Source organism: Kogia breviceps, chromosome 15 (assembly GCF_026419965.1).
Source record: "Kogia breviceps isolate mKogBre1 chromosome 15, mKogBre1 haplotype 1, whole genome shotgun sequence".
Classification (NCBI taxonomy): domain Eukaryota; kingdom Metazoa; phylum Chordata; class Mammalia; order Artiodactyla; family Physeteridae; genus Kogia; species Kogia breviceps.
The window spans coordinates 69,787,853-69,809,743 of NC_081324.1; the positions used below are offsets into that span (position 1 = coordinate 69,787,853).

Consider the following 21,891-nt stretch of genomic DNA (forward strand, 5'->3'; position numbering starts at 1 on the left):
TTCTGCCCAGGAAATACATTGAGAAAATGCTTGCCATGGTGATCTACACCTACCGTTTCTTTTTTTATTTATTTTAAAAATTGTATCGATGAACAACATACATACACAGAAGTGTGCACATCATCTGTGTACATTTTAATGGATTGTCACGAAATGAACACCCATTGCCACCCAGATGGAGAATAAGCAGAACATTTCCAGCGCCCATAAGCTGCCATGTGCCCTGTTTAGTTACTATCCTCCACGGGTAACCTGTCTTCCAGCAATGTAGAATAGCTTGTCTTTACACTTAATATAAATGCAACTGTGCAACTGGTACTCATTTGTGTTGGCTTCTTTCATTCAAAATTTTGTTTGTGGGGCTTCCCTGGTGGCGCAGTGGTTGGGAGTCCGCCTGCCGATGCAGGGGACACGGGTTCGTGCCCCGGTCCGGGAAGATCCCACATGCCGCGGAGCGGCTGGGCCCGTGAGCCATGGCCGCTGAGCCTGCGCGTCCGGAGCCTGTGCTCCGCAGCAGGAGAGACCACAATAGTGAGAAGCCCGCGTACCGGGAAAAAAAAAAAAAAAAAAAAAAAAAAAATTTGTTTGTGAAAATCATCCACATTGCCCAGGGAAGTTGTGGACTGTTTATTTTCATTTTTATATAGCAAGGGTTGGCAAATTTGTTCTGGAAAGGGCCAGAGAGTAAATACTTGAGGATCTGTAGGCTATAGTATTTCTTTCGTAACTGCTCATATCTTTGCTAGTTAGTGCAAAAGCTGCCATAGACTATATGTAATGAATGGATATGGCTGTGTTCCAATAAAACTTTATTTACAAAATAGGAAATGGTCAGATATGACCGTGGGCTGGATTTGCCCATCTTGTTATGTGGTATACCTTTCTGGGAGTATGGCACAATCTTTCAGTTTAAATGTTGATGGAGATTTGGGTAGTTCTCAGTTTTAGGCTGTTACAAAGAATGCTGCTGTGAACATGCTCACACATATCTTCCGGCGCACATATATTTTCATTTTTCATTTTTGTTGGGTGTATACCTAGGCATGGGATCTCTGGGTGCTAGGAGGTCCTGTCAAATGAGCAATTGTAGCATCGCTGGTTCTTTTTTTTTTTTTTTTTTTTTTTTTGTGGTACGCGGGCCTCACTGTTGTGGCCTCTCCCGTTGCGGAGCACAGGCTCCGGACGCGCAGGCTCAGCGGCCGTGGCTCACAGGCCTAGCCGCTCTGCAGCATGTGGGATCTTCCCGGACCGGGGCACGAACCCGTGTCCCCTGCATCGGCAGGCGGATTCTCAACCACTGCGCCACCAGGGAAGCCCGCACCACTGGTTCTTAATTAGTTGAGCTCTTATATTTTCTACAGTGCAACTGTTTTCTCCTCTTCCTGCATGCTGTTGCTTTGCATAGGCACTGCTTATTTCTGCCACCAGGACCTGCCCTCAGAGGCTGCAACTTCACTGCAAGGACACAGGGATGACAGCTACCAGCTTGCACGAAACATGGCGGATCCAAGGTGCAACCTGAAATTGAGGGGTTGGTGACACAAAGACCCAGGCCCAGCTCAAAGGAGCCAACTCAGATGACAGGTTTTATAAGTTCAACTCTTCTCTTTGGTACAGTTGCTTTTCCTGTCATTTCATCTCCCACTTCCTTGACCACAATAACTTGCATCTCATGGCAAGCAAAGGGGGCCTTACCTGAGTGACTGATATGTGTGGAGGTTGTATATTTGCATCCCATGTCCTTGAAAGAAGGTCAGAATGTCAGAGCTGGAAGGTCATGAGCCCATGTCCTGCATGTTGTGAATAAGGAAATAGAAGTTCCATGATGGGAGGAGCTGGCCAAGGCTTCCACACTCAGGCAGGCCTGGGTCTGCCAGACTCCAGCCAGGAGCCTGTCCCTAACTCCAGGTCAACGAATGCCTCATTGCTATAAGGGGCCCACACTGAAAGGGGCTGGCCAATCACCCTCCAATGGCTTCATCATTTAGAACAAATCCAACCCCTTACTCCTTTCTGTTCCTCCAACATCCCAAGCTCTTTCCCATCCCAGGGCCTTTGCACATGCTGTTCCCTATACCTGGAGCCCCCTTCCCCCTGTGTTCATGGGGCTGACTCCTTCTACTCCTTAGGATCTTAGTCAGAGGTCACCTTCTCGGAGAGGCGTTCCCCAATTGTCCAATATCAGCGAGACACCATCCCCCTCCACCCACTCTCCATCTACCTCCCTTATGTGACTTTCTTCACAGCACTCAACACTGTCTGAAATTATCTTATTTATTTATTTGTCTATTCTGTGAGCCCCGTCAGGGCAAGGATTGCCTTCGTGCCCACTGGTCTATCCCAGTGCCTCCAAGAAGCTTGACGTGTAGTAAGCATTTAGAATATGTTGAATGAATGAATCAGTGAACAAATGAATGGAAAGAGCACCTACAGCAGAGTAGCTCACAATGCAGATACATCCTCAAGCAGTGCAAGCTCTCGCGGCCACCCGGATTAAGACCTCCCCAGTATCGGCAACAGCTGCTAGCTTCTTTGTATATGGAAGCATATTGACCCAGGGCTGAAGGAACACTTGCAGTGATTTGTGTTTACTTCTCTGATCAATAGGTATCTCAGTGCTCACCCCAACACTATCTATTGCTGATGGTTATTAATTACTCTGCCTGCCTTTTCTTGCATCTCTTGACCCTTCATGAAGTTTGTCCTTGTCCATCCTCTGCTTTGGGGATTTCCCAGGCCTGTGGCTGAAGTCAGGAGGGGGCCCAAGGGTGTTGTGTATTTACTTCTCCTTCTGAACTTGATGTTTGAACCACAGGTCTAGACTCTGCCCCATTCTCTCCTGTGCATTTTCAGAAAAGCACCTGTGGAGAGGCTGGGGTGGGAACGTTGTAGGGAAAAGGGCACCTTGGTTCCAACCTCAAGCCTGCCCTTCACTTGCTGTGTGTCCTTGGCCCCACCACTTTCCCTCTCTGGGCCTTGATTCTACTCCCCTTCAAAATGAGAAGTCTCTCAGAGACTCCCTCAAGTCCTGATATGTTAGGACTCTTCAAGTTTGGGATTCTTCATGAACAGCCTCCACACTCTAAATGCCCAAAGGGTCAAGCAACCCGAGTCCTGCCATCCTTCTTGATTGGGGACATTGTCCACCCCTGTAACCTCTGAACAGCATACCTTCATATCTTCGTTCAACAATCACTCATTCATCTAGATACACTTCTAACAGACACTTCTGGGGATCTGCACATATATCTGGTATGTGCTTAGTCGGTCACTGTTAAATAAAAGCCACTCCATCCCCCTTCCTATGGTCATATAAAATGAAGCTCTATCATCCCTATTATATGGATGAGGAAACTGCGGTTAAGGACCCACCCAAGGTCACACAGCTACTGGGTGGCTGAACCAGGATTTCAACCCAGAGCTGCCTGGCTTAAAGTTTGTCATCTGGCCGTTCCAGCTGAGAGCCCCAACCCTAAAGTTCTCATCTCCTCTGCCCCCCTTGAAGAGAGATCCCTGGAGGTGAACTTGGTCATATGCCACTGCTTTTCGTCTAAGGTAGAGCACTTTAGAAAAGGACTGTGATCATTACAACACTGAACCAAAGTATGGGTGGCTTATGGCCTGGAGGAGTTCATAAACTAGGTCCAATTAGTTGCCGTCAATTAACACTGCACCACAGACCCCTCCCTCCTGGCACCAAAGTCCTTTCAGAATAAAAAAGACAGATGACCCAGGTCATACCTGAAGAAAGAAGCTACACACCAAATACCATTTACTATGCAAAGCAGATTCCTTTCTCCTAGAATGTGCTGATGTTGAGACACGGAAATACATTCAAATTAACCCCTGAGCGATCCTCTTCCAAATTCCTCATTTAGGGTTGACTCCCTGGCACATGATATTACGGATCCAGAGCTCCAGGAAGGCACACCGATTACCATGGATGCATATGAGAGCTCCACTAACACACTATGTGGTTCCGGGTGGACATCAGAGCTCATGGTACAAGCTCCAGCCCCCAGTGCAGCATCATAGGTCCCCCAGGACCTGGCTCCAACCAAATTCATTCATGAACTCATTAAACAAATACTTATTGAGCACCTACTATATGCCAGACACTGTTCCCTGCGCTGGAGATACAATAGTGAATAAAACAGTCAAAAGTCCCTGCCCTCCAGGAATTTACATTCTAGTGGGAGAGAAAGACAACAACAATAATGAATTCTAGGGCTTCCCTGGTGGCGCAGTGGTTGAGAGTCCGCCTGCCGATGCAGGGGACACGGGTTCGTGCCCCGGTCCGGGAGGATCCCACATGCCGCGGAGCGGCTGGGCCCGTGAGCCATGGCCGCTGAGCCTGCGCGTCCGGAGCCTGTGCTCCGCAACGGGAGAGGCCGCGACAGTGAGAGGCCCGCGTACCACCAAAAAAAAATAATAATAATAATAATAATAATGAATTCTATAGCATAGTACATGGGGAGAAGTGTTATGAAGAAAAACAAAGCAGGATCCAGCAGCAGACAGTGCTGTGAGGCGAGGACGATGATTCAAAATAGGGTTATCAGGGAAGATCTTAAGGAGACAGTTGGACCAAAACTTTTATTCCAAGGCTGCTGAAATGATCCAAGGAGAGCTGATGGAGGCTCCATACGGGGTAGAAACCAAGGCGGTGCAAGAGGAGCACAGAGTCTCTCAAAATATTTGGAAAGTACAGCCCACTGTGTTTACAATGGATTAAAAGTGGGGAGGGAGTGGAATCAAGGGAAGAATCCAGGATGACCCCAAGGTGTCCTGAGCCCCTGGGAGGGTGGATCTGTTGACTCCTGCAATGGGCACGTCTGCAAATTAAATTGGCGGGATCAGCTCAGGTTGGGGGAGAGCAAGTTTGAGGTGCATATTCAACACGCAAGTGGAGTTGGCAAGCAGGCCAGGTAGTTAGTTTCCTTACAGATCTTCTACTCCATGAAGAGTCTCTGCCATCTATCTTTGTTCACACAGAGCCTCTAGCTGAAGGGCCCTCCCCATCTCAGCAGGAGCAGTCCCTACCCTCATTGCCAACTTATCCACAAACCTGGAATACTGCCCCTCTTCAGAAATCTCCCAGCCCCTCTCCCTACAGCTTTTCCAGGCACTTGCTCTTTCCTACCAGAACTTAACAGGCTGACAAAAGAGGAAATATTTAGGAGTTGAGCAGGGGATGGAGGGAATTGCTGCCCTCATATCTCATGAGTGACCGACTCTCTCCTCGGGAGTACGTTGACCTGCCTTCTCCCCCTGCCTCCTGAGGACCCCAGTCTCTTCTCAAGAGTCACAGGCCTTTTCACAATATGCCTTTATCAATATGATTCCAATAAACGTTTCAGTTCCGCATATAAATTCCACGGCCTGGCTGCCCAGCAGAGGCGACCTGCTCAATCAGCAGACCATAAAGATGTAATAAGGCAATTAAAAGGTATGGCCTGTCACCCTCATAAAGCTGGAGATCAATGCAGGGGGAGCTGAGGACATCAGGGAGAGGAATCTGGATTCTCTGCAACATCTGAAGGATGAGGGAACCGGATGGTTCAACAGAATCGGGGAACAAGATACCTGGACCTGGAGAGGTTCCAGCTCCAGCTTAGGATCCCATCTTGGACCTCTGGCCTCCTTCAGTGGGTTGGATGTCAAGAGATGTGGGATCTGTCTCCAGGTCACAATCAGAGACCCTGACATTTTTAAACAAGTCCCTTCAATTCTTTAAGCCTCAGCCTCCTCACCAGTAAAGTGGGTGTAACGATAATACTACCTTCTTCACAAGATTGTTGAGACAGAGCAGACGCAGAAAAATTTAATGCTGGAGGGATCCTAGTCCATAAGCTGCAAAATCAAATACCTACAGGGGCTGGGCAAATGATGGTATGAGCTGGACCACTGAGGCTGGAGAACCTCTTGCCATTCATAAAATCATAAAGAATTTGAGTGGAAGGAATCTCAGATCAAACCTTCTGCATCTTGTTTATTGCAGGCATAACACTGAGATCTGGGGAGGGTGAGGGATTCCATGAAGCCCAAAAGAGCATCATTGATGGAGATGGGACCAGAACTCAAATACACTGACTCTGAACTTAGTGCTTAAAGCACTGTCCCGCTTAGATGTCCAAGGGAAAGAGGCTGAGAGTGGGAGTAAGAATCACTGGAAGAGAGAAGAGATGAGCCCTAATTTACTTGCAGACAGAAGATAGTCAAGAAGAGATGAACCATAAAAGGCCAAGTTATCTCTGGAATGATGGGCACCCATGGATGACCTTGGAAATTATGGACTTGAAACCAGAGAACTCTAAGTTCAAGTCTTATGCTTATATTGCTTCCAATAGTGATATATTGCTCACAAAACTGGCCTTAATCTCCATTCCTCTCTGTGTGTTTGCCATTTGCAATGTGTCATTGCAGTTCCTTCAGTTGGGAAGTGGAGTCTATTTCTCTACTTCTTTAGTTTGGATTAGCCATCTGCTGGAGGAGGTTGTGTGTCTTTTCCAAGCCTGGGCCTCAAGAGGCCTTATGCATTTCTGTTCTTTATTTTGGAATTTGCTGTCTACCATGAGTCTGCTGGAGGATGAAAAACACGTGGTTCTTAATCCCCATCAACACAGCTCAACAGTTAGCCAAATAACAGATTTAAGGAAGACTATCCTAGACCATCTAGAAGCATGAGTGAGCCCAGTCATGATTAGCTGAACCCAGCCAAGACCAGAAGAAGCACCCATATGACTGTAGGGTTGTAAACAATAATAAGTGCTTATTATTTGAAGCCACTGAGCTTTGGCATTGTTTGTTACTCAGCAACAGCTAACTGATACATCTTGGTTCCTTACTTTCTAGCCTTATAATCTTGGGAAAATTCCCTCACCTTGTCAAGCCTCAGTTTCCCCAGTTTCAAAATAGTGGCAATGGTGATGATAATGATAATGTCAACCCACCAAGGTCTTTGTGGTGATTAAACAAGAGAATGCACTCAAGGCTAAGGGCACAGCACCTGGCATACAGTGAGTGCTCAATATATGTTGATTTCTTTCTTCCAGGAAGCCATGCCACAGCCTTGGTCCACCAAGAGATTAGAGGATATGTGGTTTGCTCCCATTTCAGAAAGACTTGTAGTTAAAGACAAGCTAGGTCTTGGAATTCCAAACCCAAATCCTTAGGCACCCCTGGACTCCTCTGGAACCCCTGGCCTGCAGGCCAGTCAGGGGAGGGGTAAGTGCCAGGGCAGGCAGCCTTGATGCTGGCTGAGTTCAGCAGTGCAGTTTGCTCTGCTTGCCAGAGCTTGCATGTTTACATACATCCCATAATTACCATCTGCACAGCCAGCGGCATTTGTTGCAAATGGGCCGTTTCCATCTGTTGAAGCAATTTCCTCAGAGGAATTTGCATTGATCACTTTTTTATGCAAAGCTTTTGTATAGATCATTTTTCCCCCCAATGGTTTTTAATAGGTCTAAATATCTGAAGGGCAGGGAGGGGCCTCAGAAGGAAGGAGGTTGAGGACTGGGGTGAGTCATGGTGCTGGGGGTGGCGGGGAGAAGCTGGGGAGAGAAGATGTGCTCTTCCACAAAACCCCACCTGTATTCCTCATTTGCAGTGACCCAACTCAACCACTGTTCAGGACCCCTGCCCAGGCAATGCCATTTCAAATATTTATTGTTTGCCTTTATACTTGAGCTGGTAGCTCGTGGTTAATGGAGAGGCCTCGGAATGAGGGAAAATGGGGCGTGGTAATTAGCCAAGCAACTGGTGACTGCAGCTCAGAGCTTCGTACCTGAGAGGACCAGATGGACAACTTTGCATATTTTTGACAGCTGTAATGAACAGGGCAGCTCCATATTGATTAAATGTCTGGGAAATTAGTGCAACCCTCTGGAGCTTCATTATTTACTATTTCTGCTCAAATTCTCAGCAAAGTTTATACAAGCAGAAGTCTGCGGTAAGAGAAGGGGAAAAAGAGGAGACAGTTGAACAAGATGATAAATGCTTTCTAGGGGCCCCAGCGCAATCGAGGCAAAATGGGGCTGACTGTGGCTTTAACATTGAGCTCCTGGAGGGTAAAGATCTAGGTTGATTCATTTCTGCATTCCCAGTGTCCAGCATGGTACCTGGCACAGAGCAGGCTCTCAGGAGATGACTGGCCCTAGACAGAACATTTGACTAGAAATAAAAATCTAGATTCTGGGCTCAGGCAGAGATTTGAGGCTCAATAGGCAGATGACAAGACTGTGCCTTTAAAGTAGATGAAGTCACATCCTTGAAAATATAACTAAATCTTTAGTAAACAAAACCAAGCTCGTGTGGAGGTAAGTGATGTCCCTGCCGTTACCCCAGCCCCACATTGATTCTCCTTTTTGTCCTTTGAGCATCATGACACACAGTGGCTATGGGACACTGGATAAATAAAGCAAGATTGGTCTAAACATGCCCCGACAAGAGTCAGGTGCAGTTTTTCAAGGTATGGTCTGCAAAACACCTGCATCAGAATCAGCTGGGAAGCGGATTACAAATGCAGATTCTTGGGCCCTTGTTAAGGAAAAATTTACTCAGACATGTGTTAACAATGGTGAGGAGGACTTCACTCAAGGGGGTAAGGGGCTTTGTCACTGCTGCAATGGGGATTTTGCAATAGGGGAGAGATTTGGGGCTCAACTCCAAATGAATAAAACAAGCCAAAGTGGGAATTTACAGCTAAGGAGCAGAACTGGGGGACAGGGGGCCTTTGGGGATGGAAAATTACTAAGAGGCAGGGTGATTCTTTGCTAGACTGATCTAAGAGGATTCTTGCTGAATGCAGGCCAGAGTTTAGATAAGATATCAAGGGTCGGGGATTAGGAATTTGATCAGATATCAAGGGTGATCAGGCCAAGGATGGGCGATTTTGGCTAGACTGACTCAGCAAGATTCTTGCTAAAACTGGAGTAAGCAGGTCAGAGACGGAGTCCATGGTCCACGTCTAATCAGAAAGAGGACTCAGAGGAGCCTGACTCACATTTGGCCAAAAGAGAGAGTCACTGTCACCCCCAAGAATCAACAGGTTAAATAAGTTCCTCAGGGATTCTAATGCTGAAGTTGGAGGGGCTCTGGAATCCTGGGTTAGAATCCTAGTCCTGCCTCTTGGCCAGTCATGTGACCTGAACAGGTCAGAGTTGCCCAACTGAAAGGCCTTGGAGCTGTCCCGGGTGCTGCCCTGGGCTCCGGTGCCTCACTCTACTAGTCTGTTTTTCCCACCCTAATTCATGACCTCTCTTCATTCAGTAAGCCATGTTCTGTCCCTTCCACAGATGTCTGGTCTCCTGCGCATGACCTCATGCTAGGAAAACACATTCTGAAACTCCTGTATATGCTCTGACCCTTCTCCTTATTGTTTGTAGAGATCTCTCCTACTTCTGATTCCAGGGGACTGGCCACACTTCACCTAACACCTATTGATTCTGATCTTTGGCAAATGCAATCATTGCAACAGAATCTCAATGCCTCCATCAGAAGAAAAGAGAGAAGAATCCTGGGTGGGAGTCTAGGCATCAGACAGATATGCAGATTGGTCTAAGTGACTTATTTGCTACACTTTTTTTCATTTGTCATATTCACAGAGGTAAATCGCGTCTTGAATAACACAGTAAGTCTTCAATAAATGTTGAAAGAATGGAGGGGAAAAGGACAGATTCAATACATGACAGATTGATGGAAATGATGATGATGATGATGGTGACGACATGCGGATGTCGATCATGGGGATAGTGATGATAGTAACGGCTCCATTTTGCCACAGGCCCCACAAAGAGTTACTCATTTATATCACTGGCTCCTGAAGACATTTGGGTTTGAGACCCTGGTTTATTAACTGGATGAAGAAATGGGTGGATGGATGGATGGATGGGTGGATGGACGGATGGATGGAGGGGTACAGGGGTGGAGGGAGGGATGGAGTGATAGATGTACGAATGGATGGAAAGAAGGACAAAAAGAAAGGTTGGAGGAAGAAAGGTTAAGAAAGTGAGATATAAAAAAAGAAAGAAAAGGAAGATAGTGAAGAATAGAGAAAGAAAAGAAAAATGGGGGGATGAGGGAGACCATAAATTCTATCGTGCTGTAAACACTCATCAAGCAAGACTAAAAGAAAATGAAGTAAATTCATCCAATTCATCACAGAATATTACTGTACTTCATTTACTTTCCCTCCAATTAGGTAAAAAGCCTATTCTATTAACAGCCACCCTTGCAGATCCAGACAAAATTAACTCCTGGTGCCTCATCCAGGCAGCAGGGCAATTGATTCTTCCCCCTAATCCGTTTATTTCATTAGCAATACATTTATCTGGTACATGCATTTTGCCACGCTGCAGCAATGAAATGTCCCTGCAAGGTGTGGCGTATGGGGGGAGCGTTTGGAATATTAACCAAATCACTATTACCACCATGGCAGTGCTTAAAGATTATATGTAAATCAAATGTCAAGGGAGAAAATTGTAGCGAGGGCTGTCAGGAAACAATTTAGCAGTGGTTAAAGGCACAGCTCATGGCTGGGTGAATCGTGAACTTTGCAAATGGAAAACCGAGCTGGCTTCCACTGTGGAGGCTGATGAGACCCAGGGGAAAGAGAGTGGGGGAGGCTGGGGAAATGCTGGATATTTGTACCCCACAAAAATGATAACAAACAAACAATTCATTAGCTTTTAAATATTCACAGCCAGCTGCTATGGTGAGTTCCCATTGAAAGTGAATTTGGCCTATTCAAGAATTTCACCACCATTTCTGTCTTTTTCATTTAGAAGGAGGAATTAATTACATGGAAAGAGCAGCTTTTTAAAAAAAATACTGTGGGCTCTTTATTTGTCCAGACTTCAGGAGGTTGGTTTCCATGTTGCAAAACAGATGATAATGATGATGATGATTTTATTATCACATGCCCCAAGGATGTTTGACCTATAATTCTTTTCTTGGGGAGTTGATCATGTGTGTATGCGTGTGTGTGTGTGTGTGTGTGTGTGTGTGTGTGTGTGTGTGTCTGTATGTGTTTGTTAAATGATTGGTGGCTTACTCTGTCAATGTTCAGTCACTGCTCAAGGTATTTCAAGCAGGAAGGGATTTAATACAGGGAGTTAGAAGCTTCCTTAATTGTTAGAAACACAGAAGGAACACAGCTCAGGAAATCCAGGAGCACCAGAATCACAGAGAGTATCACAGGAAATGTTGGTTGCCTGTCTCCTGGAAATAGACGATTCCCAAAGTTAATGTAGATGCCACCTGCAAAACCCATGCCTTCCTTTTGCCAACACCTTGCTCCCGCCTGCAGCTCCCTCTAGGGTATTATGTCTTCTCCTTTCCCACCTTCAAATCTCATGCAAGGGCTCCTCCTTCTTTCAAACAACTCCCCTCTCCATAAACTGTATCTCAAGGAAAGAAAATTGCTTTGGAACTCAAATCATGACTCCAGCTGCAAAACTGAGACCTTGTGCAAGGAGATTCACCTCCGAGAGCCTCAGATCTCCCAGCTCTGATGTGGGCTTAATGGTACCTGGTCACAACAGAGATGTTGCTGGGACAAAGTGTAAAATATCTAGGTACCCAGCACATAGTAGACACCAAATCAATGCCAATTGCTTTTTTTCCTCTTCCTTTTACCTTTGTGTCCCCCTGGGAAGTTCACTGGAAGCCAATTTCCTCCACAGAGATATTGCCAGGGCAGAGGGAGAGAATTCCCAAGGTTCTGGGTCCCGCTGGGAAAAGTCCTCCTTTAAAGAAAGCCATTAAGGATTTAATTTCTTATCATCTTCGATTCCAACTAGCCCGAGTGTTATGAATAATATCCTATTAGCTGGAGACGTTCAAACAATCACCCGTTAACATGTTCTTACGGCGAAATGATGAAGCGTCCTCCGAAATCACGGTGCTTATCTGCGGCCCACTCAGCAGGCACTCCATCACGCCCACCAACGACACTTCTTGTATTGCTGTCTTGGATTCCAACTAATCATTACGGGGAGGCAGGCGGCGGGAGAGCTGGGAGCCTCCCTTGGCTTCAGGCTCCTGAGACAGGGCCCTGCTTCACTTTGGCCTGCCCCCTGGTGTATGGTAAAGCACCTGCCCCGGGTGGGGCGGGGGGGGGTCAGAGCAGCTTCTTGAGAGACAATCATTAGGCAAATCACCAACAGTCAGTGATTTTGTAACAGGGAAACCAAGTCAGGAAAGCACTGATTGCAAAATGCGTCGAGCCAAGAACAGACAAAAAGAGAGGAAAATTACACAAAGGAGTTATTTAAAATAAAGAAAGATATAAATGAAAGAGCTAAAATAGAGACATCAAGTTTCAAGAGTAAGAAGAGCCCCCAAGACTGGCTATTCCAGTTTTCATTCCTCTCCCACCAAATCCCAGAAAAATGTGTGTTATAGAAGCTGAGCCCAGTGAGGCATTCTCTGGCCAGGCAAACTAGGGAAGCACTGAGTAACCAGAGTCCAGCTTGCTGCTTCAAAGTATACATCACATGCTAAGGACTCCGACCTGCCCTGTAGGTAAGACAGCCCCTTAATTCTTTCGGTACAATGCTTACCAAACCTGTTTAACCACAGAATCCCTCTTTTTGTCCCTGCATCTGCCAGAAACATTCGTTGGTAGTGACGAAGCTTTCTGTGAGACAATGAGCCTAAGTTCTCTTTGTTTTTAGAGTCTCTCTTAATTAAAAGAGATTTTTCCCTATTTTTATACTGATCCGAGATCAAAAGGAAGTGTGATATATATTTCATAAAAGGGCTCCTTTGGAGAATTCTGTATGGTGATGGTGACCCCACTGAGCTCTGCAACAAGGGAGGAGGAAAAGGAGTTCATAGGTACTGTGTTCCTACTATGTGCTAAGCACTTCAGAAGCACTGCCCCACTAACGCCCCCAATAATCCTATGAAGTACATCCCATTGTTTCCCCCTTTACAGATAAGAAAACTGAGGCCAGCAAGGCTTGCTAAAGAGCCCCATTTCCCTGAGCCAGTGACAGCCCATGTGTGGATTCCGAGTCCTGGCCTAGAGCACTTCTACCTGGGACAAGACACTCCTTAGTCCTTAGGGTGCTGGGACCCACTTTAAAAATATTAAAATGATGATTCTGGGTGTTCAAATGCAGAGGATTCATGGACCCAATAAGGTCCAGAATTAAGGCTACTATGCTTCCACAGTGCTGCTACCAGAGGCAGAACAGTGCCCAGATGCAAGCAGGGGAAGAGTCCACCGGTCCCCACTGCCACCCTCTGCTGTGAAAAGACAAAACCCATCAAGACAGGTGAGACTCAGTCTCCCATCTCAGCGTGCAGTAGCTCCAAACATTTCACTGATCCCCCCAATCAACTTGTAAGTTCTTCCTGTTATTGTACCCACTTTACAGATGAGGAAACTCGAGGCTTGGGGAGGTTGTTTACCTTGCCAAGAAGTAAAGTCATTTAGAATTTAAGAAGGAAAAAAAAATGGGAAGGAAGGAAGCTCTAAGAAAGGACAAATGATCATTTTGGAATACTTTGTATACGGCCTTCCAGGCTGGAGTTCCTCATTTAGTTTTCTCAGAAATTAGAACTAAGCAGGTGCCTGGCTCCCACTTTACAGATGATGATGCTGAAGTCAGAGGTTTTAAGTGAGTCCTTCCAGACCACAACAGGGTAAGATCTGGACCCACTCCTGCTCCCAGCCCAGACCTGTTCTCTTTCCTCTTCCCCTCCCTCAGCTCCCTGAGGAACTTCAGGGACTGTTCTTATTCTTGGGGTTGTGGATATAGAGGACAATGGATCAGGCACTTGGCGGGTGGGGGAGAGGAACGGCTAGAGGAAGGATGCTACTATTTAGGGGAACTTCTATGCTTAAACACTTCCCTGCCGCTTCTCTCTGACCTTGGGCGACTGCCATCACCTTAAATGCACAGTAATACACGCTCAGTCACTGTTCAATGCCCAGGGGAATGGTTTAAGGCCCTCCACTGGAGTGAATATTTTTATGCAGGGTATAATTCCTTTTAAGACCTTCACAGCGTTCCTGCAGCCTCCACCATGCCCTCTCCTCCGGAGAGCGTGCGGCAGAAAGAAAAGCCACTTTCTAATGAGGGAGCAGCGAGCTTCAGGCACAGGAGCCCAGGCTGCACCGCCCCCAGGGCTGAGGGAAGTGTCTGCTTTCTTATTATCTTCTATTTTGCCCCCTAAAATCCATCCTCGGTAATAATAATTATGGCCAACATTTATAGAGTGCTTGCTGTGCGTCAGGCCTATTGTAGAGACCAACACTTATAATCTCATTTAATCCTAACAACACTGAGACTGGTATCCCATTTTACAGATGAGTAACTGAAACACAGAGAAAGCAAGTGCTATATGACTTACCCAAGGTCACACAGCAAGAAAGGGGGAAGCCAGACTAGAAAACTAGGGAGTCTGGCTTCCATATATAACACCAAAATACATTCCATCCAGCAACCAACCAGGGGGATCACCCCAAAGAACAAACTTAATCATGTCACTCCCCAGCTCCAAATCCTCCAGGCTCCCTACTGCCCTTGGGCTGGAGATCAGATCCTTCCCCACTGCATCTTCAGACCCTGCCTACCTCTCCATCTTTGTTTTGTCCCACACTATTCCTGGCTCTCAGCATGATGCTGCACTGGCCTCTGGTGTTTCTAGAACCCTCCACACTCTTGCCTTTGCCATGAAGGGCCTTTGCATCTGCCTTTCCTCTTCTTGGAACACTCTTAGCCACACACCTTCAATCCATTCTCACCTGGTTAACTCCATCTCATCCAAACACCACTTCCTCAAGGAAGCCTGCCCTGATTGCCACTCTTGGTCAACACCTCCATTAGTTCCCTTTGCTGCAACTGCCACATAGCTACTCGTACATTTGTTTATGAGATTATTTCATCCACATCTGTTGCTAAAATTAAACAGTCCATGCCAGGAAGGCAGAAACCATGATTATCTTGTACACTGCTATTTTTCTGGCTCCTGGAATCACGGGCATCCAAAATATATGCTGAATGAGTGAGTGAATAGCCATAGGGAAGGAGCAAGGCATCCGGGTTGGCAGGGCAAGTCCTGCCAATTTAAGGGGCACAGAATTTAAGGGGCACCAAAAAATTCAATAACCAAGATACACATTTTAATGCAATATTTTAAAAATTCAAATTTAATGCAAACAAAAATCCATGATGAACAAAGTCTAAACATTTTAAATAAAGTGCCATGTGAGTCACATTGGTGCCTGAGGCAAAATAAAAATCAGTCATTCTAATCCTGTCTTTGTTTAAAATTTTGATATTTTGTTCATCAGAGATTGGTTTGCCTTAACTTTCGCTTTTTAAAAAAATACTTCACTGGGCTTCCCTGGTGGCGCAGTGGTTGAGAGTCCGCCTGCCGATGCAGGGGACACGGGTTCGTGCCCTGGTCCGGGAAGATCCCACACGCCGCGGAGCGGCTGGGCCCGTGAGCCATGGCCACTGAGCCTGCGCGTCTGGAGCCTGAGCTCCGCAACGGGAGAGGCCACAGCAGTGAGAGGCCCACGTACCACAAAAAAAAAAAAAAAAAAAAAAAAAAACTTCACTGAAGCGGTTTTTTTTTGTTTTTTTTTTTTTACCTCGACTACTGGGATTTTTGATACCCTCCTTTCAATTTTGTGCCCAATGCTTTCCTCATTCTAGTCCTGGCTGGTTCCAGTCTTTGCTTTGCCATCAAGTAGCTCTGCAACCTCAAGCAAGCCACGTGACCACTCTGGTCTTCTCCTTCCTCATCATCAGTAACGGGAGGTGGCCCCCAGTCGGGCCCTTCATCAGTGAGGTGGTGAACATGAGCACCAAGCAGGTGTCACAGGGCCTTTGCACCTGCGGTTTCCTTTGCCTGGAACATGCCAGGAACACGTAAATGGCAGCTGCCCAATTAGTAGTGTCATTTCTATTTCATAAATGAGGAAAGTGAGGCTCAGGATAGTAAATGAGTTGCTTCAAGTTGCAAATCTTGTAAGCCACGGAACTGAGTCTCAAACCTTCATCTTGTGTTCTCCACTGTCTCTCCAAGTCCAACCCTCCTCAGTGAGCAGAGGCAGGGCTTGAGAACAGAGCAGGGAAGAACAGGCAGCAAGCGAGGGGCAGAGATAGGACTAGAACCCAGGTCTCCTGGTCCTCAGCTAAGGCACTTTCCTCAACCCCATGGTGCTTTTGGAATTTGCAGAGACTTGTAAGGCTATGTGCAGTGCCCACCAAAGAGCCCAGGAAACTACGTAGCTCAGTCGTGGGGGCATTTGAGGCATCTTCCAGCGGCCAGCAACTGGAGGCATCCTCCCTTCACGGTGGTCTCATATTTCATGCAGCTCAGACTTCTCTCCTCTCTGACCTGGTGCAGCTACCTCTGCCCTCCTAGAAGCATGGAACAGTGAAACGGAGGAGCTTGGAGAGGCAGATGGTTCTCAGAAGATGCGCTTTGGGCAAACTCTTTAAAAGCAATCCTTCCTCAACTCCTTGGTTCCTCTGCTATTAGCAGAAGTATTGAGAAAACAGCGCAAGCTGTGCAGTTGGACAGAGGTGGACTTGAACCCAGTTGCCTGGACTTGGAAAGTCCCTTCACCTCTATGTCACACCATTCATTTGTCAAAAGTGGATAAGAGATGTAAGTGCATGTGTTTTTGTGTATATGCATGTCTACACGTATGTGTACCTCACGTATGGGTGCACACCAGCCAGTACGTTTGTGCATGCCTGCATGTGTCTGTGCTTTTGTGTATGCATGTGTATCTGTGTGTGTAAATGTATGCAAGTGCATGTGTTTGTGTATATACACGTCTACACGTGTATGTGGCACATGTGCGTCTGAATATGTGTGTGCATGTCTGTGTGTACATAAGGATCTGAATGAGTGTGTGTCCTTACGTATGGGTGCACATCCGTGTGTGTGTGTGTGTGTGTGTTTGTGTGTCTGTGTTTCTGTTATGTGCACGTGTCTTCTCTTTAGTAGTCGAGAAGCCCAATAAATGAGGTGAAGGATAATGGATGCAAAATACTTTTGAACACTGCCCATTCCTTCACACGTGTAGTGAGAGTGTTAACATTCATACTCAGGATGAAAAGCCGTTTTGACTGATCTCCCCCACACCTTCCCCTCTCCCTTTGCTTCCTTTAAGTTGTCTAATTGTTAGCTCTGTCCACACAAGGAGCAGTGGATCCCAGCAGCATGTAACTTTCCCTGACCAAGTCGCTTGAGAAAGCCAAGCTTTCTGGTTGATGGAAGATCATCTCTCTTTAATTACCGTTTTGAAAATTACATTTTGGATGGAAATCTCTGCAAAACTCACTCTGTTCTTTGATACTTTGGATGAGGGCCCTTGAACTGAATCTCAGATCTATCATTATGAGCATCACTAAGTTTCCAGAGAGATGAAAGGGTCTGCACAAGAAGGGGTGTTTCACACACACAGAGTGGCCCCCGAGTGCTCTGGTTTTGACACTAGTCAGGTTTCTTCCAAACAGTCCTCTCTCTCCCTAGCCCACGAAGGCATCCACAGCCACCTTTATCTGCTTTTACCTGCAGCTGTTTGCTTCCCTCTCCCTTCTATTTGTTGCATCCAACCTGCAGCCCAGGCCAGCTAACTACCTTTGTTAATACTGTGTGCAAAATCAGGGTAACTAGGCTCTGAGTGAGAGTCAAAAATTGCTGGTTAAGATGAAGATTTTACAGCATTAACATCCTTGCTGTTATTGGTTGGCGGGTGGACAGTAAGAGTCCTGGTTCACCAAACTCAAAGAGCTGTGCCAGGCCAAACAAAGGCTCCATCTGCTTCATTCATTCATTCATTCATCACAAGTTTATAGAGCTCCAGCTACATGACAGGTATTGTTCTCAGCACAGGGCCTCAGGGATGCCCAGAGGCTTTCTGGATATCTGAGGCTTCCAGAGAGGTGAGCTGTGGATAGCTGGGGTGTTCCTGAATAAGAAACGGGACCTGCCCTTAAGATTTTGGTCTTTTGGAGGAGACAGGACACAGTGGACACACAAGGGCATATGCCAACACTCAAGAGACACATACATGTACACACATGTATGTGTTGGCAAACACACATGCTCACACATCAGGCAGTGCACTAGGAGGGCTAAGTGTGGAGGGTGGTCGCCAGGCATTTGGGGCATCTAGGTGGGCTGAGGCAGGACAGGGAGGCCCCTCCCTATCTTGCCATCACCTCCCCTAATTCAGGTGAGTTTTCTGTGGCAAATGACCAGGGAGAGAGTCAGGAGACCTGGAATCTAGTCCCTGTACCCCAAATGATCTCCGTGCGATTGCGACCTTTTTTTTACATTTTAAAAATTGGTCTATAGGGCTTCCCTGGTGGCGCAGTGGTTGAGAGGCTACCTGCCAATGCAGGGGACACAGGTTCGTGCCCCGGTCCGGGAAGATCCCACATGCCGCAGAGCGGCTGGGCCCGTGAGCCATGGCCGCTGAGCCTGAGCGTCCGGAGCCTGTGCTCCGCAACCGGAGAGGCCACAACAGTGAGAGGCCCGCGTACCAAAAAAAAAAAAAAAATTGGTCTATAACTGACATATAACACTGTATTCGTTTTAGGTGTACAACATAGTAATTTGATATATGTTTATATTGCAAAATGATTACCACAGTAAGTCTAGTTAACATCCATCATTACACATAGTTTTTAACTTTTTTTCTTGTGATGTGAAATTTTAAGATCTACCCTCTTAGCAACTTTCAGATATGCAAGACAGCATTGTTAACTATCCTCACCATGCTGCACATTATGTCCCTAGGACTTACTTATCTTGTACCTGGAAGTTTGTACATTTTGACCACCTTCCTCCAATTCCCCCTCCCCCCACTCTCTCTGCCCATTTTTTAATCAGACTGTTTGATTGTGACCTGAATAATCCAACAATTCCCCAATCTGGGCCTTGGTTCCCCAGCTTAAAAATGATGAAATTGGACCAGATGATATCTGAAGCCCATCTGAGTTCAAACACTCTAATCTTCTGATTCCAATAACAGAATCTATCATAATAATCACCTTGTACTGAGTGTTTACCATATTCTAAGGGTCATATAACCATCTTATTTAATGAAGCAGGTGCTACTTTCCCGTTTTATAGATGAGAAAACTGCGCCTACAAGCAATTAAGTGGCCTACCCAAGATCACATAGCTAATTAGTGCCAGAGCTGGGATTTAGATCCAGGCTGTCCAATCCCAGAGTCCATGCTCTTAACCACCGATCTGCTGGGCTTCTAACATCCTGTGATGTTATGGTTCTGGGGTCCTGTGTTCCTAACCATCCATGCCCCTCCATCCTTCCCCATGCCTTTACTAAGAGCCTTTGTTAGCGACACCTCAGACTTCATGAGGCTATGTGGGAGAGAGGGAAGAGGAGCGTCAGGGCCTCCGTTGCCTTGGAACTCCCGGCGGGCTGGCCCCCCAAGGACCCCGGGCCCAGTTCCCCTGCACGTTCATCTGGCACCGGCTGGCAGATGGGTACGCTGGCCAGTCCTGCCAGCTTGCCAGCTGGCCCAAAGCACCCAGTGGCTGGCACCTCGGCCACTTGGATGGGCTGCCGCCCGCCCCTCCACCTCCCCACAGGCATGCAGCTGGCAGTGAGGAGCAGACAGGCCAGCCGGTCGGGCCACTGGCTCTGCGATAAACTGCCAGCTGGCTTTGCTGCGCCTGGTGCCTTGGCACCTCTGGGCTGGCATCGGGGGGCAGGAGGGCTGACACCCTGGCTTCCTATGGGTGGGCAGCTGGCACAGGCAGCAGAGACGAGGGCTCCTCGGCCCCCTCCCGGCTGCCCCCTTAAATGTCCAGGGGCCTTGCCAATGGGAACTGAAGCCAGAATCCACCCTATCGTCACCCTGAAGAGTCTGCAATGGGAGAGAGCTTCCTCTCCCACGCTTTCCATGACCTGCATCGATTTTCACAAGCTCTGGCCTCCCTGGGATGTGCCCCATTCCTGCGCTCTGACTCCCAATGTTCTAGCCTCCTTTGTCTGCTAGGCAAGGGGTGGACCCTGGCAGGCACTCCCAGTCCCCGCCAGCTCCTCTCTACCTCCCTCAAAGTCTGGCCACCTGTCCCTTTACAGCTTGGCTCAGGTTCTGTGGCTGCCAGAAGACTGGGCCTATCGCGGGTTGGGATCCTGGTGAGATGCCATGTGGAAGCCAAGGAGATGTGGGCTCCAGTCCTGGCACATCCCCACGAGTGCGGTGAGAACCTGGAGCCACGCCTTTCCCTCTCTGGGCCTCGGTTTTCCCATCACTTTTTTCCCATCTTTCACTCTCAAGTGAAGAGGTCATAATAGAATAGAGTCTCATCTTGGGGGTCCCTAGATAAACCTTAATGGGTTCATTACCCCGGACATTTTACGCACAATCTCACGTGTTTGGGTGGTGTTATGGGTTGAATTGTGTCCCCCTGAAAGACGCTGAAGTCTTGGCCCCCAGGACCTGTGAATGTGATCTTATTTGGAAATTGGGTCTTTGCAGATGACTGAGTTAAGATGAGGTCATGAGGATGGGCCCTCATCCAAGATGACCGTCTCCTTATAAAAGGGGGAATTTGGACTCAGAGACAGATGGAGGTAAGATGACACAAAGATACAGGAAGAAGGCCACCTATGAGCCAAGGAACGCCTGAGGCCACCAGAATCTGGGAGAGCAATGGAACAGATTCTCCCTCCCCACCCCTGAAGGCACCAACCTGCTGACACATTGATTTCACACTTCCCACCGCCAGAACCGTGAGACAATAACTTTCTGTGGTTCTAATCCACCCTGTTTGCGGTGCTTTGTTACAGCAGCCCGGGGGGCACTAATACAGATGGGCATAAACTTTTCTAAGAGACGGTCCATACATTTCACGAGGTTAGCAATGGGGGTCTGGACCCACCCCACCCCAACTCAGACCATTAAAGTCCTCCCCAATCCTGACATTCTAGAATTCTCCATAATGAAGTGGAAGGCACAGAAAAGCATGACAGCCAGGTTTGGCTCCCCAGGGGATGCTTTATTCAGGCAAAGGGAATTCATTACCCATGATTTCAGATTTGGAGGAACTTAATCAGGACTAAAGGCCAGCTCTCCTTTAATATCTAACTTTGCATGTGGCATCAGAAGGCCTTGGTTCAAACCCTTGTTCTCTAATTTCTGGCTGGGAGACTGATTAAGCCTGTAGAGCCGCCAAACGGAAGGCAAATGAAAATGTGAATGAAGCAACTTTAAAAATTAATACTCTCTCATCCTATAATTCCACTTCTGGGAATTAATCTGAGGATAGATGTCAAATTATAGAAAAAGTTTTATTTAAAAAGGCATTTATGGGCGTGGTTGGTTTATACATTTTTTAAAAAAGCAAACAAGGAAATAGCTGTCTCTAAATGGAGTTTGGTGGTTTAAGATACTCTCAGCTGCAGGTAACAGGCAACCAACTTGGACGCCTACAAGGCTCAAGACATCGATTATCTCACCTCGTGGGAAGCCCAGGGGGAGGGTGCACTGATGGGATGCCTCCAGGGGTCTGGATCTACTCCTCTGTGTCCTTCCCTGCATGTCCACTTTGTCCCTGGTCTGGCTCTCCTCATGGACACAAGATGGCTGCAGAAGTTCTGGCATCACTCTCTGATCCAGCCACCTGCAGAGAAAGAACAGGGGCAATGTCTCATGAATGCCTCCTCATAAAAGTCAATCAAGGGCTTCCCTGGTGGTGCAGTGGTTAAGAATCCACCTGCCAGTGCAGGGGACACGGGTTCGAGCCCTGGTCTGGGAAGATCCCACATGCTGCAGAGCAGCTAAGCCCGTGCGCCACAACTACTGAGCCTGCGCTCTAGACCCTGTGAGCCACAACTACTGAGCTCACGTGCCACAGCTACTGAAGCCCGCA

At 47.3% G+C, this 21,891-nt stretch overlaps 1 protein-coding gene across 1 annotated transcript in view; it reads right to left on the reverse strand.

Moving 5' to 3' along the window:
* LOC136792672 (uncharacterized) overlaps positions 1-21,891 on the reverse strand; it is a 390,674-nt gene that overhangs the window by 218,502 nt on the left and 150,281 nt on the right. Inside the window, exon 2 of the mRNA XM_067014857.1 lies at positions 21,479-21,642. The gene's annotated coding sequence lies outside the window, so the exon portion shown is untranslated. The remainder of the gene's footprint in view (positions 1-21,478; positions 21,643-21,891) is intronic.